We start from the raw sequence: 18,032 nt of genomic DNA on the forward strand, positions 1-18,032 counted from the left end.
TCAAGTGGTCGCTGTCATGGGCCCATGCAATATAGCAGCAGGTGGAGCAGAAAGAAGAGCGAAGCAAAATATTTCCTCTTATGTTGATGGTGCTCAAAAGGAAAGACTGTGTCATTTCAGGTGAAATCACAGGATCTTAAGAGTGGTATTGGATTTTGAATGCTCTCTAAATATATATTAACAATGGAAACTACAATAATAAAAGATCATTTAGCATCCAACTTTCCTAAAAATGATTGTTTAAGGGGATAACTCTATAACTATGGCACAACCTTACTGAAACCAAAACATAATTCCCTCTTGACCCCTTTCACTAGAGAAGTAATGCATCTCGCAGACTGAATTCGGAAAGAACACCACGCCCGGGGGGAACTTGCAGGCATGCCTGGCAGGTGCTACCTTCTCTGCCCAGCACAGTGTGGGCAGCAGGCAAGAATTCATGCAGACAGAATAAAAATGCTGGGCAGCTTTCCAGCTCCTTTGGAGTCAAGTCCTGACAGTGCGACTTCATTAGTTTTATTAGAGCATCATCTATTCCCTAAATGTCACATGAATCTCTATTCAAATATAAGTAAAGAAATATAATCCAAAGACAAACATAACTTGTTTGGTGATTATCTAGTGTTTATAAATATTCACACTCTGGCTCTCCTCCAGTGAAAACATTAAGAGCTTGGAGAGTTGATTCTATGTATCATGATTGTCAATTTTTATTAAGTCATTAATTTACTGAGGACTCAATTTCCTTATGTTATAAAAGGTGGGGGGGAGTTAAATTTAGCATTAGACTAGCCCCTTCTGAAAAGTTCTGTGACTCTAATGAATTAACATCACAGGTGTCAAAATGATTCGCCAGACCAAGCTTTGCCAATTTTGACCATTATGAGAGCTAAACATGGTTTAGTTCCATCTTCTCCATGCCTCGGCTGCTGACAGTTTATTTCCTGTTAATACCATAATATTCTCATCAATGATCATATCAACGTCATTGCAACATCCCAATTGGTCCTCTACACTTACATTTCTCAAAGTGTATTCTTGGGAACCCTAATCCTATAAGATATCTGGTGAAGTTTCCATAGTGAAATAAGTTTGGGAAAGGTTGCCTATGCCCTTCTTGGAGAAACAAAACAAAGGTGAGCAAGTTAAATATTTGAGGTGTTCAAATATGCTTAACCCATCATTTTCTCAGACTTACCTGACCAGAAATCATTGAGTCATAACTCTTAATATGCCAACGTCCTTAGAAACATTCTTTACAAACATCGCTGTACATTTTTAAGTGAACGCTCCAAGATGTAAATATGACTGTGTTACAATTGTGCTTAGATGTTGCATTGGTTATCCATTTCCCATAGGGGCAAGTTCAGAACTACCCAGTAGGGGTGCAAAACCCTTCCTAGGTCGCCCCTAGAGCTCCAAACACTTCTTGACATATATCATCCCTGTTTTCAATGTATACTCTGCTTTCTAAGACCTCCTGTGCTATGCTCTTGTCTGGATTCCTCTTCCCTTTGTATTCTGATAGAAAATTCCCATTCTGTCTTTAAATCCAGTTTAAGCACGACCTCCTTGTGGAAGATTTCCTTGGCCATCACCCCTACCCTACCCACAATTGGTGAGCTTTCTGTGCTTGTTCTCCAGGCTTCTAGAACACCCTGTGCATGAGTTTCTACATGTTATAGATAGTTTGTGTTGCAGTTGTTTTTGCGCACATCTTCTTTGCTGTGCTTCAAATTTCTTGATAGCAGGTGTATTCATATTAGTACTTTTACAAGTGGGTTAAAGTAAGACTTCAGTAATGTTTGTTAAAAGAGCAAATGAATACATGAGGAAAATTGTCTAATACATAATTGTTAAGGGTAAGTGGAATTTCCAAAAGAGAGATTGAATTTTCTTGAATTCTCCTTGGAAAAGAAGAAGAGATATGTAGAAGCTATTTTTATTTTTATTTTTTAGGCTATTCGATTTACTTCCTGTTTTATTCTATTGAGCTGATCTGAACTAGGCAAATTTATGAAAATTCTCTGTGAGTTGAAGAAACCTCACAGATCTCCCAGTCCAGTTATTCAGACATATAGTCAATTGTAGCAAACTCTGATCAGATCTATTATAGTCTTTGCAGTAGGTATTTGGGGAGCCCAGAAGATCAGTATATAGCTATTTGTTATGGAGTGTGGCTGAGTGGTGGTCAGGAAAAGCATTCAGTAGGCCATGGTATTTAAGCATAACCACAGGGAGGATTTAATTCACCATGCTTAGAAACAAACGCAGAAGAGGAATTTTCATTTCAGGAGAATGCTGGAATGCAATGTTGGAAATAAGATCAATGTTTCCATTAGAATCCTCAAGTAAAGCCAAAGCCAAAGCTAAAATATAACTCTGCTACAGCATAATGGAGTATCTTTGCTTAATACATCCCTGTTTATCTTCCTGCATTAAAGTGATAAATGAATTTCTAACTGCCTTTGAGATTTCATAACTCTCAGAAGCATTGCTTTTCTCTTTTAAGATGATTTCAAAGGAAAAATAAAATATTCCCAAAACCATGTAGGCAATGCTTAGAATGTGTGGGCAAACAAATGAATTTCTTTACAATCAATTATAAAAGAAAGAAAGCACTCACCTTCTATCTTTTCTCCCTAATATATATATATATACATATATATATATATATATGTATATATATATATTTCCTTTAGCGAACTGGACATGCTTCAATAAGAATATCACCTTAAAGGAACATTTCTCAGTAATGACAATGTTAGGCAGGATATGATCCAAGCTCTACTGATTGGTGAAATATGCTGCTTCCAGACTCATAGATAATGCTACTGTATCATGTCACTGGTCAGTTGTGTACTTTGAGTCCCTTCCTGCATGGAAAAGGGCTAGACCAAGCCATCTGCTCAGTTGCTTTCAGGAAAAACAAGACTCATTAATTTTTCCCTTCAATAAGAATGCATTGAGCTCTGCTATGTGGTAGGCATTCCATCAGGGATAGTGAAGAACGAAAATCCTTCTTGATATCATAGTGGGAAAGGAAAACAAGTAAATAAGCTTTTGCAATGCAATGGTATGATTTTATTCTAGGAGTAAAGAGAAGATGCTATGGGACTACACAGTTAATACCTAATGCAGTCTTGGGAAGCACTATAACAGGGAACATTCATCAAGGCAACACGCATCAGAAGAGCTTTCAGACTACCTAAGTTAGATGTCACATGTCACATAGTCACTCTATGAACCTGTTTAGCTCCTTGATCTTAGAATGATGTTAGGCTGACTCTATTGTGGGATGTTGCTTCTTACTCCAATGGTAATGTACAGTTAAAATTGCATCAATTTTTTACAAATTATTTTAATGTTTATTCATTTTGGAGAGAAAGAGAAAGAGAGCATAAGTGGAGGAGGGGAAGAAAGCAAGGGAGACACAGGATTTGAAGCAGGCTCCAGGCTCTGAGCTGTCAGCACAGGGCCCAACACGAGGCTTGAACCCACAAACCGCGACATCATGACCTGAGCTGAAGTCGGACACTCAACCGAGCCACCCAGGCGCCCCTAAAATTGCATCTATTAATAAAACTAGAAAGTTTTTCTTCTTTCTTGTCCACAGGCATCTATATTTAGCACCTTTTATGAGAAACAAAGGGAAATAATGGAACTTGGGCTGATGGATATGTTCATTATCTTGACTATGTGATGGTTTCACAGGTGTGTATGTGTGTATATATATGTATATATGTATATATATGCAAATGTCTCAACTGTGCACTTTAAACATGTGCAATTTATTATATGTTGATCATACCTAAAAGTAAAAAAAAATAATATGCTAGGTATGCCACTGCTAAACAAATACACTAACTTACTGGATGTAGTTTTAAGCAATTTCCACTAATCAGGGACTTAAACTCACCGTGTGTTTCTAATTCTGCCTTCTATTCCAAATGCATCAAGGGCTGCATTAGATTGAGTTTCAGAAATCATCTCGTCAAAGAGAAAGACATTCTTCACTGGAGCTCCTATGGGACAGGAGAAATTATTTTTGGTGGGGGTGGTAGTTGATAGATAGTGAACTGCAACTAATTCCTTAGAAGACTTGTAGAACTGGGAGGCCAATAGCAAAAATGATTTGAAGCCCATTTCCAGCTGGGGTCAGTTTGCAGTAAAATATCAGGGAGAAATTCCAGGGATGGAAAGATGAGTAATTTGGGATAGTCCTGCTGAATACTTCAGGAACGTGCTAGTTCAACAGGGGCTAGTTTTTTTCTTGATCATTTATGGACATCATTGCATCACTTAAGATACAGACTAAAGAAATAAAATGATGTAGAGTGAAGGGATACACACAGGGACAGGTTAAGACCTTCAACTTTCCCATGTCCTTGGCAATGCTCAGAGAACAGATGACTCAAAGATTGGGGGAAAAAAGAAAGCAAATAAGTCACCAAGCAATAGAAATAGAATTTCCTGGAACCTTTCATACTTGTCACCAGAATTGCTCTTTAGTGCCCCACTGGCTCCAGCCTAATAAAGCAGGAAGTTTCCGTGCCATTAAGGGACTTTTGTGCACACATTGACAGGGTACTTCATATCTATGAGGCAGTAGGGGAGGAAGGGCTTTGCTGTTACTTGGTATAAATGTTTCCCCTTCCTTCCACTGTTTGTACCCAGGTACAAAAAGTACCTACACACCTTGTGGCCAGAATCCCACTTCTTTAGAGGCTATAGCTTGCCTGACCTGCCTCATACCAGGTTGGGGTCACTTCACCCCCACCCCTGCTTACCCCTCTTAGAGTTCTTATCATTCTGGATATAATTGCCTATTCTCTTGAGGTACATACTTTTTTGAGGGGAAAGATCAAGTCTACTTTGTATACTGTTGTGTCTGTTGCTAAGTGGATGGATAGATAGATGAATGGATAGATGACATCTTTCTCACATATCCTATGCTGTACTTCCAAACATGTGGACTGACTTCTTGATATTTTATCAATGTTATAGTTGGCATTCCATAACAACCAAAACCACTGAATGGAACTAAACAATTCAATTGGTAAAAATTGAGATTTATCTCCAGACCAGACCTCAGCAAGCTATAAGGACTCCAAAGTACTTACCCCACACATTCAAAAATGTCACTCAACAGGATATACAACTTCTTTCCTTAACATTGTAAAGATTCCTAAATTGCCTCTAGTAGTTTTATTTAATAAAATTCAATCTCATCTAAACACAAGTCTTTAAATTATGAGCTTGTTTTAAAGTGTGAATGAAATACTTTACAGTTTAAGGTTAACTGGAATTCTTTCAGAGGCATGTCTCTCTTAAAAGATGAGATCCAAGTTTATTGGTTTATTTCCCAAAACTAATACAGAGTAAAGAATCAACTTAAAAGTTATGCAGCAAATAATAGACAAATTATATTTTGGAAAAGCAGTAGAGCTCTGTGAGGACATCGCTATGTTGGAGATATTTTGCACCCACTTTTATAAACCCTGGGGTGAAGTCATCTTGCCTGACTCAGGGCTTCAGGACCATTCTCCAGGCCCTTCCAAACCCTTTTCCCCAACAGCGTTCCTTTCCAGGGAATAAACACTCTTTTCTTGTAATTCGGCTCAACAATCACCTTCTCTAACAAGCCTTTTTTCACACTCGCTCTCCTTTTATTCAACATGTCCTTACAATTGAACTCTCTTCTTTGTTCTTCTGCTTTCTCTTATTTGGATGCCAATCAGAGTAGCTGTAACGTATAGTATGCATCTCTCTGCTGGACCGTATATGCCAGGCCCTTAGGTGTAGAGATACAATTTTATTTGATATTGTGTCACCAGAATTTTCAACAACACTCACCACATTGTGGGTACTTCATAAGTGCATTTGGAATGATTCTGTATAGTCCTCCCTTCCTGCCACTTCTCAATGCACTCATTTTTTCTTTTTTAAATATTTTAATTTTAAATATTTTAGGTTTAAAGAAAGTTACTAAACTAGTACAGATAGTTTCCGTATACCATTCATCTAGCTTTTCCTGATGTGCACATCTTCTATAGCATGATACAGTTAATAACATTAAGAAATTAACATTGGCTTAATACTATTAACTAAAATATAGATTTTGTTTGGATTTCATAAGTTTTTCCACTGAAAACTTCGTCATTTTTCTTTCCAGCTTCTAATTCAGGATGCCACATTACATGTTAGTTGTCTTCTTCAAACTGTGATAATTAATCTGTCTTTCCTTGTCTTTCATGACACTTGAAGAGTGTTGGCCAGGTATTTTGCAGAATGTCTCATGATATGGGACTCTCAATTGTTTTTCTTTTTAAAAAAATTTTTTTACATTTATTTATTTTTGAGAGGCAGAGACAGAGCACAAGTGGGAGAGTGGCAGAGAGAGAAGGAGACACCGAATCTGAAGCAGGCTCCTAGCTGTCAGCACAGAGCCCGACGTGGGGCTCGTACTCACCAACTGTGAGATCTGACCTGAGCCAAAGTCAGATGCCCAACCGACTGAGACACCCAGGGGCCCTTCTGTTGTTTTTCTTATAATTAGATTGCGGTTATGGGTTTTGGAGGAGAAAACCACAGAAGTGATATAACCATCTCATCATCATATATCAGAATGCATGACATCAACATGACTTATTACTGGTGATGTTATTCATGATCACTTTGTTAAAGTAGTGACTGCCAGGTGTTTCCAAAGTAAAGTTAATAACTAATAGAATTCTTCTTTAGTAATAGGTATTAAATAAATATTTCATTGCTTTATTCAACAATAGTCACTAACTTGTACTATGGGCCAAACTGATGGTCATCCAGGTACTGGGATATAACAATGAAAAAAGATAGCCAGAAGTCCTTTTCTCAAGGAGTTTACATACTAGTGGGAGAGGCACATAGTAAATAAGATAAATAATCAAAAGATACATGTTTAAAGAGAAAAATTAAAAAGGAAAGGTATGGGAAGAGTTGACATTTTAGAAGAGATTGTTAGAGAAAGTCTCCCTGAGAAGTGAGAGACTGAATATGCAAGCAGGCAATGTCCACACCATATAAAAGAATAGAACACTGATCTACAACCTATGGCATCCAGCTCAGGAAATCAATACCTGATCTACAGTAACCAGCCCAGGGAGCCAGTCTGCTCTTTCTAAATCAGACTTGCAGGAAGTCAGACCACTATCTTTAGTAAACACTCCAAGAAGCCAAAACAATAATCCCTTTAAGAAGTGGCCCCAAATGTCCAACACTTAATAACTGACAGCTTTCCAAATTTAAGACCAACTAGAGAAAGCACTCCTAACAAATCACATATGTAGCCCACTTACACCTTTCCTATGCCAACAACCTCCAATCTGGTCATACCTGAAACCTCCTTTCCCGCCATAAAGTTTTCCCATTCCTATTCCTGTCTGTGAGTCTCTGCTGAAACTCTGGAAAAAGTGATGGTGCTGACTCCTTTGCTGTAGTGAATGCTGAACGGGCAGCCTTTTTTGTCACTTGGTTGGTCTCTGTTTATTTCCACAGAGTAAAGACTTGGAACAAGGAAGAGACAGAGCCATGATGGGGGAAGAGCACTGCAGGCAGACAGAAGAAGCACAGAGGCCCTGAGGTGAGAATCATGAGGAGGCCAGGCCAGTAGACTGGGATAGAGAGGGAGAAGATGGCAGCATACTAGGTCAGAAACACAATGGGGCTCAAGCAGGGGCAGATGGGGTAGGACATTGTAACTCAGGGAAAGGGCTTTGGATTTTATTCTTCATGAGATAGGAAGCCATTGGAGGATTTTCAACATAGGAGTGAATTGATTTAACTGAGATTTTATTTTTTTTTTTTTAATTGTTTAACGTTTTATTTATTTTTGAGACAAGGAGAGATAGAGCATGAACAGGGGAGGGTCAGAGAGAGGGAGACACAGAATCTGAAACGGGCTCCAGGCTCTGAGCAGACAGCATAGAGCCCGACGCAGGGCTTGAACTCACGGACCAGGAGATCATGACCTGAGCTGAAGTCAGCCGCTTAACCGACTGAGCCACCCAGGCACCCCTTAACTGAGATTTTAATAAGATTGTTCTAAGTGCTGTGTTTTGGACAAAGTAAACCTATACAAGGATGAAAAGACATCAACTACAAGGCTGTGTGGTCATCCAGGTAAGAGATGATGGTTTGACCAGGATGAATTGACCAGGATGGTGATATTGGAGCTGGCGAGAAATGCTCAGGTTCTGGATAAAGATAGAGTTGTTAGGATTTGCTGAAAGCTTATACCATGTGTGATGTGAGAGAAAGATGATAATCAAGATTTACACCAAGGCTTTTGACGTGAGCAACTAGAAGTACACATATGGCCTGTACTTTGATGAGCAAGACCATGGGAGGGGCAAGATTTGGTGGAAATGCCAGGAGCTCAGCTTTGTACATGTTAGGATTTGGGTGTTAATTAGACATCCAGGTAGAGATGTGAAGTTAGAAATTGGACATTTGAGTCTTCAGTTCAAGAAAAGGTTGGTATTAAAGATATAAATCTGTGAGGCATCATTGCTTAAGCAAACTTGAGAGCCCTGAGGATGGGTCAGGGCAACAATGCAGTGAGCACAGAAAGAGCAGAAAACGAGGCCAAGGACAAAGCCTTGGAGTGCTCCAGGTTTCAGAGGCCAGGGAGATAGTGGGATCCAGCAAAGGAAACTAAAAAGAGCAGCCAAAGAGGTAAGAGGAATTTCTGTTTTTTCAGTAGTGTTCAGGGAAGGCACTTGTTTTCCATTGTCTAGAAAAAAGCTCTCTGTTTTTACTTTTCCTTCACTCTCTACAACTACAGTTCTATTCTTCTCAAACACTGCTGACACTAGATGTGTGGGGTTTTCACCTCAAGCAGTTCTGACACTGGCTGCCTGGAGTTAGTGCAGACCCCGTCAGTTAAGGACTCAGTCCCGCGAGACTAACCCTGCCTCAGATACCAACTGCAAGTAGTATGTCTTCAGGTCACCCACAACTTCTGTCAAGTTTGGTTACAAATCAGAGGTTTTCATGACCTCCTCCTTGGAATCTGTCATTGGTTTTAACAGTTTACAGAACTTAGAGAAACACTTGTGTTATCAGTTTATTTTATAGTAAAAGACATGATGAAATATACAGATGAATACTCAGATGAAGACATACATAGGGTAAGGTCTGGAAGGGTCCCAAGGGCACGAACTTCTGTCCCCCTGGAGTTGGTGTGTACCACCCTTCTGGCATATAGCTGTGCACCTACCTGGAAAATATCTCTGCACACCATATTTTGGGGACTTTTATGGAGGCTTCATTATGTGGGCGTGGCTGATTATTGGTTCCATTTCTAGCCCTTCTCCCCTCTCTGGAGAATGGAAGGTGGTGCTAAAAGTTTCTAATTTCTGGTTTTTCTGGTGACCAGTCCCCATCAAGGAGCTCACAAAGAGTCATCTCACCAGAACAAAAGATGTTCCTATTACCCAGGAAATTCCAAAGGAGTTGAGTTCTGTATCAGATGTTGCTGTTACTCAGGAAATGACAAAGGTTTTAGGAGCTCTGTGTCAGGAACATGGGGCACAGATCAATATATGCATTTTCTGTTATTTTGCATCTACTTATGGAAAAAATAGTCAGCTATTTCCTTCATGTAGCACAGTCTTCATTCCTTCACATAAAACAGGAATAATGCCTGTCTGTGGGATAAGTTAGTTCAGGGTGTCAGTGAGGGTATCAGTGACATCATTTCTCATGGCACAAGCAGAATTATGATTCATAAAAAAATAAGGAAAAAAGGGTGCTTATTTTGTAAAAGTGTGTCTTTTAACGTTCTACAATAAAGGAGGGAGACAAAACAGTTGTGTGTTTCTACCTTGAGTGGTTTGGGCCACAGATTTGTCCCTAGCGATGTTCTTACTACTAATGGTCTATGTAGACTGGAACTGCATAATTGTGTCTTCTTGCTCCCGTGCGCCTCAGATGATCCAAGCGTGGTTCTAGAGGATGATTCCAGGTTAGGGCTGCTTCTGGGTTCCCTGCTCCCCTGCTAGCTCTTCTCAGGAGGCTCTGTTGGCACAGCACCTGACTGCTTTTCACCTATTACTTCAATCTCTCTGGATGTTCCAGAGACCAAGAGGTCAAATTATACCAAAGGGGAAAAACATTTATTCCTTTACTAAATTGAGACAGGGACAGACAGACACAGACACACACACACACACACACACACACACACACACACACACAAAACCCTAATAAAATAAAAGTTAAATCTGCAGAATTAGAAAAGCTGGCCATAAAGCACACAGTGACTTCAAAGCACTCCAGCTGAAGGCAGAACATACATGTTTTCAGGAGCAACTCACGCTGCACACCAGCTTGGTCTCTGGCTGTGGCAAATCCACACCTGCTGGAAGCAGCAGGGAACCCAAGTTCAGGAGCACAGCTCTCTCTCATTCAGAGCATAAGGAAGAGCTTGAGAAGAATACAAAATATCTGCCAACTACACATTTGCATCATAATTCTTCAAAATCAACTAGAAAAGCAAACAGAAATGTTTCAGCATCTGGAAGAACAAAGGGTGTAGTCTTGTAGGAAAATGTGTTATTTGCATGAATATACAAACCCTGTAGTAAATTCTTTGTTCAAATCTCTGTGGAGAACTACAGAGCAAATAGAAAGAAACAAAATAGGAAATGAAATGCCTCAATTGCAGGCTTTCTTTAAAGAATGTCTTAATTCCTTAGATATTGGGCAAAATTTCAGAAGGCTTCTGAAAGAAATAATATAGTAGCCCTTGGACGTTGCCTTTTGGGGATGGAGAGCCGAATGAAGTCACTGAAATTGGTCCACCAGGAGTTGGCTGTGTTGTCCATGCAGGCACATGGCCTCTCACAGTTGGGGGAGGCGTCGATCCACCTACTCTAACTATAGTTTTTATGGTCTCTTTGAGACTCAGCCATTCCTCACTTCTTTTTTTTTTTTTTTTTAAATTTAAAATCAAGTTAGCTAATATATAGTGTAATACTGGTTTCGGGAGTAGAACCCAGTGATTTATCACTTCCATATACCACCAAGTGCTCCTCCCAACAAGTGCCCTCCTTAATGCCCATCACCCATTTAGCCCATCCCTCCATGCACTTCCCCTCCAGCAACCCCTCAGCTTGTTCTCTGTATTTAAGAGTCTCTTACGGTTCTCCTCCCTCTCTGATTTTATCTTATTTTATTTTTCCTTCCTTTTCCCTATGTTCATCTGTTTTGCTTCTTATATTCCACATATGAGTGAAATAATATGATATTTGTCCTTCTCTGACTGACTTATTTCACTTAGCAGAAGACATTCTAGTTCCATCCACGTTGTTGCAAATGGCAAGATTTCATTTCTTTTTGATTGCTGAGAAACATTCCAATATTCCACTGTGTGTGCAGTCAATGGATATTTGGGTTCTTTCCATAATTTAGCTATTGTTGATAGTGCTGCCATAAACATTGGGGTTCATGTGCCCCTTTGAATCAGCATTCCTGTATCCTTTGGGTAAATACCTAGTAGTGCAATTGCTGGGTTGTAGGACAGTTCTATTTTTAGTTTTGTGAGGAAACTCCATATTGTTTTCCAGACCTTTCCTCACTCTTTAAGAGATATTTTTAAAACTACAGGCAGAGTGTTCCTTGAGGATAATAGCTCAGTGCTATTTGTTTTCTAGAAGTGCCACTAAATAGCTGTGTGATTTAACACAAGTCATAATATCACTCTTGGCTCCAGTTTCCTCACCTATAAAATGACGGTAATTATATATATTGTGAGAGATAAAATGCAATCTAGCATGTGACAGAACCTAGTAGAATACCTAATAGAAAACCTAAATATTTAAAGGGGACCCTTCATTTTCCAAGGGAGGAATAATTGTGATCTACCAATACAAATAGCTGATGGGAGTGCTATTTTTTTTTATTTATTTATTTTTAATTTTTTTTAACGTTTATTCATTTTTGAGACAGAGAGAGACAGAGCATGAATGGGGGAAGGTCAGAGAGAGAGGGAGACACAGAATCGGAAACAGGCTCCAGGCTCTGAGCTGTCAGCACAGAGCCCGACGCGGGGCTCAAACTCACGGACCACGAGATCATGACCTGAGCCGAAGTCGGACGCCCAACTGACTGAGCCACCCAGGCGCCCCTGGAGTGCTATTTTAAAATGAGATCAATGATATCTTGAAAACAAACTCCAGGATAAATGCCTCCGTATATAAATAATGCATTTTAAGTTTTATGACAAAGCAGACACTAAGTTTTGCTACTTCTGTTTCCAGGATTTAGTATAAATGCCAATTATGTAATTTATCTTTCAATTCAAGGCCAGTCTAGCCATTCCTTCCTCTCATGCTCTCACTTCTGAGATTCTAAAGTTCTAGAAGGATTCAGAAAACCAGGGCTTGTTGCTTTTTTAGCATCACTTTTCAATGAGAGTTTTGCAGTTCATAGTTTTCATCATTATTTTAAAATTTGACTTACAGAACATAGAAATATTGAATGAAATGCATTTTCAGTGAAATTTTGAACTCGAGAAACTTTTATAACAAAATTAACAGGGCATATTTGGAGAGTACATTTGGAAACATCAAATGTATTCATAACTGAATTTTTGTGTGTGTGTTTTGTGTTTACTTTTAGAAAAATGGAGCCACTAATGTTGACTCCTGCTTAACACAATCATTGTTTCCATTTCCTATGATTCATTCAGTGCTACTAAGAGTTGCCATTTGTAGAACAAACACCGTATGCCAGACTTTATGTAATTTATCTCATTTGATCCTCATCATAAACTTAGGAGTACTTTTTATTATTTCCATTTGACAGATGAAATCATGTCTCATACCTTGTGGCTCCTGGGATAAGTTCAAGTAGAAAGGTAGAGACATAGTTTAGTAATTAGGGAATTGGGCAAGAGGAATATAAATTTGTTAATATTAGACACTGTCTTATTTTTTGATAAGGAGTAGATTTTTTTTTTTTTTGATAAGGAGTAGATTTAAAAAAATAAAGTTTGGGTCTCCTTCCATCCATGAAGGATTAACTGATATGGTAGGGTTTGTCCTTCCACCATAAGAACTAGACAACCAAACAAAATATAGAAAATAACTACTTTCAGATATTGAACAACAGGCAATGTCATCCTGACAGAAAGGAAGTAAATGAGATGAGCCCTATAATTACTCCATTTAGGAGGAAGTTTTGAGGTATAGTGCAGGGAGGGAGATACAAAGAAAACTCAAAGTTCTTAGTGAGTTCAGGAGACAGACATCAGTATTCAGACAGCTAAAATTGGAGAATATCAGAGAGGAGAGAGGTGCAGAGGCAGAGACAGATAGAGAAAGACAAAATGGGAAAGAGAGAGAGCTCCAGAAATCTTCAGCAGATCCTCTGGAGTCTTTTGTTGAATATCATCCTATGCATTTGGTGGTTGAAGCTCTGTGAGGCCAGGAGAGAAAGTAGGAGAGAACATAACTTCCAGAACTCATGTAGGATCCATAATACACAGGCATCAGATAGAGTGTTTAAGAATATGTTGCCTCAGTAATTGAGCTAAACTCACCCTAGACTAAAGGTTGTTCTAGACCTTTCCTAACCAAGCTTAAAAGCAAGTGTTTAAAGAACAAAGTGATCTCAGGTAAATTAACTGCATGTCAGACAAAATCCAACAATATAAAAGTTGCAATATCCAGCATTCAATAAAAAATTACCAGGAAAAGCAAAGAAGCAGGAAAATATGACTCATAACCATAAGAGAAAATTCAACAGACCCAGAAATGGCAGAGACAATGTTATTAGCAGACAAGGGTCTTAAAATATCTCTTACAATATGTTCTATATGCTCAAGGTGTAGGAAGAAAAATGAACATGTTGAGATGAGAAAAGAAGATAGATATAAAAAAAGAACCAAATAGAACTTTCAGATATAAAAAAAAATCTAAAATGAGAAAAATCACAAAATGAGATTAAGAGCATATTAGACACTGCAAAAGAAGAGATTAATGAATTTGAATACAGAGCAATAAAACTATCCAAAATTAAGCACGCTAAGATAAAAATATAGGGAAAAAATGAAAACAGCATCAGTGACTCTCTGGGACAATATTAAGAAGACTAACATGTGAAACTTGATCTCCAGGAAGAGTAGAGAGTGTATTTGATAAATAAGATACAAAGGGAATTTGTTGGCCTGTAAAACTAAGCGGTGCACCATTAGGCCCGCTACATTTAAGTGCTCAAAAGATGTCAGGAATATGCCTGTTTCTTCTTTCATTTTGGCTTTCTCCTGATTTTTGGCTTCATTCTCTAAGAAGGCTGTCTCCATGAGACAAAACATGGCCTTTAATATTCTTGTATTTATTCCTTTTTATTTATCCATACCAGTAGAGGACTGCTCCTTCCCAGTGTGTATGAATCAGAAATCCAGAGAAGGACTCTGATTGGCCCAAGGTGAATCAAGTACTCACCAACAAATAATTCTTTTTGTCAGAAGAGTGAAGAATCGTAGCTGGTGCAACTTGGATTAGGTATCGCGCTATGCAGACTCATATTTGATAGCTTGCAGGACCGTGGGGAATGGGGCCAGGAAATCTCTCCAAAGGTTATAAGGCTGCTAGGTGAATAGAAATAACAGATGTTCGTAACATTACCTGTTAGATTTAGCTGCACCAAGATGGACATTTTAGTCACACTGGTTCTCAATTAAATACCCTAACACTGAATTTAGTAATGCATTTCTTAGTGCTTTGTGCCATTACATGTATTATTGTGTTGAATCTGTTATTGAGCTCTTATAAACTTTTCTCTGAAGCTGGATATTAAGTGCCTAGAGAACAGAGACCATGTCTCATATATTTTTAATCTCTCCCAATGGCTGGCAGAGTGTCTCTCAAATGGTAGCAGAATAAATGTTTGTTTTGATGAATTTGTTGCAGGGACTAGTCAAATGCTCCCATTAAGCTGAGGAGAAATTAGATTGAGTAAATACCCTTAGTCTGTGCCATCATGAAAGAATAAAGTGTTCATTAAAAGCTAATTGGTAAGCAATTTGCAAATGAAAAACTGGTTTCTTTCTTTTTTCTCTCTTTCTTATCAGGATCGCCAAAGCTGTGATGAAAATACCAGGGGCAAAGAGGTAGATTTTTACATTTACATTTGACATTTCTTGCTGCCTAGAATCTTTGGGCTCAAAAAGAGCATGTGGGTGTGTATATAATGGAATTTGATGGATACTTAAAATCTCTCTTTCCTAATATATCCTTCCTGGTATCTTGAAAATTCATCAATTCAAAGTCAAGTATTTTGAATTAAGATATTGTGTTTTCTCCAGACCCCTTTACAATGCAACACCCAAGAAGGGGAAATGTTATTATCCATTAATGTCTTTGCCTAAATTTGTTTCTCCAAGGTAGTTTTGGTTACTTATCAGAGCCCTGAGGGAAGGAGTGAATGGCAGGGAATGTTCTGGGAAAGATGGGGATGAGGGCCTGTGTAATGCCCTCGATTTTGAATCCAAGAGACCACCAAGGACCCGATACCGATGCAAACGCACGAGGGTTTATTTGCAAGCTCAAGCTTGGGCCCAAGTATACCCGACACAGCAGAGCAGGGACTTGGACCCCTAGGTTAAGAGGCGGAGCAGTTTTATAGGGGCCAGTGGCCAATGAGATTGTAACACACACAGCAAGTTGCATAGTCATGTTAGTCCACACGCAGGTGGCCAATTGAATTGAACACAGAAAGTTGCATAGTCATGTTAGTCCACACACAGGGGCCAATTACCCTATAGTAACTGTTTGAACTAGCCTATCACTCTGGTCAGAATTGGCGCGCAAGTTTGGCAGGCAAAAGGCAGGGGTTTAAGAATTGGTGCACAAGTTTGGCGGGCAAAAGGCAGGGTTTACATTCTTTGGCGGTTGGGGTTCCGCATTCCTATATGAGCCGGTTTCCAGTAAGGGTGTGCTCAGCGGCTTGACTAGGGTGGGGGAGTGTCTTAAGCAATAAGTAGGTCATGTGGGGGTTATACATGAGATGGTGGGTGTAGCACAAAATGGAGTTAGTTTTGCTCTGCTTGTCCAGGGGTAGGGGATTTTTGTTAAATTCCTTGGGTCCCACATTCCCCCCTTTTCCAGAGGATCCTATGCAGGACCCAATCATGGGTTAGAGCTTGGGGTGATGATTTGCCAGGTTAGATTAAATGGTTGGTGGGGGTTGGGGTTGGGTTTAGACACCAGGGGATACAGCGCAAGTAATATTAGTGGGGTAAGTGGGAGCGACACAGCCTTAGGTTTAAGGGATTGTCCTTGTCGGGCTGACTCTTCCATTCCGGAACAAAGTCCTTGAGGACGGCGTGTGGATCAGCTGGCCGGACGTGGGTGTAGTGGACCCAGGGAGTTATTCTGTTGACCTTGAGAGCAGTGGGCGTGGTCAGGATCGCCATGTAGGGTCCTTTCCAGCGAGGTTGGAGTGTCTGCTGTTGGTGCCTCCGCAGGTACACCCATTCGCCTGGTCGATACCAACGGGGGTCAGGAGGTGGGCTGGTCTTGTAGAGGGCCTTCAGCTTAGGCCACACCTGCTCATGGGCCCTTTGTAACATTTGGAGGGAGAAAAGAAGCTGTTGGTCATTGAACTCATCAAGCACTTCGGGTTTCAAGGCAGGAACGATAGGTGGGGGTATACCAAACATGATTTCGTAGGGAGTCAGTCCCATCTTATATGGTGAGTTTCTCACCCTATATAGGGCAAAGGGGAGGAGAGTGACCCAGTCCCCACCAGTCTCCAAGGCTAATTTAGTTAAGGTCTCTTTTAATGTCCTATTCATCCTCTCTACCTGACCTGAGCTCTGGGGTCTGTGAGCACAATGTAATTTCCAATCTGCCCCCAGTATTTGTGCTACTCCCTGTGTTACCTTAGAAATGAACCCCGGTCCATTGTCGGATCCAATCCTGGCAGGAAATCCATACCTTGGCAGAATGTCCTCCAGCAGCTTTTTGGTCACGATTTGCACTGTTTCGCGCTTGGTGGGGAATGCCTCTGTCCACCCTGAAAAGGTATCTAGGAAAACTAGCAAGTACTTGTACCCATACTTTCCAGGCCTTACCTCAGTGAAATCTACTTCCCACTATGCTCCTGGGCGGTCTCCCCTGAGTCGGGTTCCGGGGTTAGACCCATGGGTGGTGGCGTTGGTTAGCTGGCATGCATGACAGCTTGCCACGATCTGCTCCATCTTTGCTCGAGAGTCCTTAATAATGATCTTAGCATGTCGTATGAGGTCTTCCATCTTTCTTGTTCCCATATGAGTACTCCGATGCATTTTGGATAGGACTTGTCATCCTGATTCCTCTGGCAGGATGATGCCGGAGTCTGCGGCCCTCCACCAGCCACGCAAGCATTGGGTCGTAGGCAAGCATTTAATCCATTGTAAGTCAGTGCCAGTATAGCTGGGGGTGTCCGGCAGGGTCGGTGCCCCCAGATTGGGTAGCGTGGTTGTTAAAACCTGGGTCACTGAAAGGGCCGCCTCCTTTGCTTTTGAGTCGGCTAGCCGGTTTCCCCTGGCTACCGGTGTGTCTGCTTTTTGGTGTCCTGGACAATGGATGATAGCTAGTGCCTTGGGCAGCCAGAGGGCCCTTAGGAGTTCAAGAATCTCTGTTTTGTTTTTAATAGTCTTTCCCTCTGCTGTCAGAAGCCCTCTCTCTCTGTAAAGGGCTCCGCGGATATGAGCGGTGGCAAAGGCGTACCTGCTGTCGGTGTAAATGTTTATTCGTTTACCTTCTTCCCATGGTTAGTGCCTTGGCCAGGGCGATCGGTTCTGCCCATTGAGACGATGTTCCGGCTGCCAATGGCTCTGCCCAGATGATCCGTCTCTGTGGTTACGGCTGCCCCCGCGTATCTGATTCCTTCTCGGACAAAACTGCTGCCATCCGTATACCAGGTGGCATCCGCGTTCGGCAGTGGCTGGTCCCGGAGATCAGCCCTGATTCCGTGGACCTGTGCCAAAATCTCTTGACAGT

The sequence above is a fragment of the Lynx canadensis genome, chromosome A1 (assembly GCF_007474595.2).
Source record: "Lynx canadensis isolate LIC74 chromosome A1, mLynCan4.pri.v2, whole genome shotgun sequence".
Taxonomy (NCBI): domain Eukaryota; kingdom Metazoa; phylum Chordata; class Mammalia; order Carnivora; family Felidae; genus Lynx; species Lynx canadensis.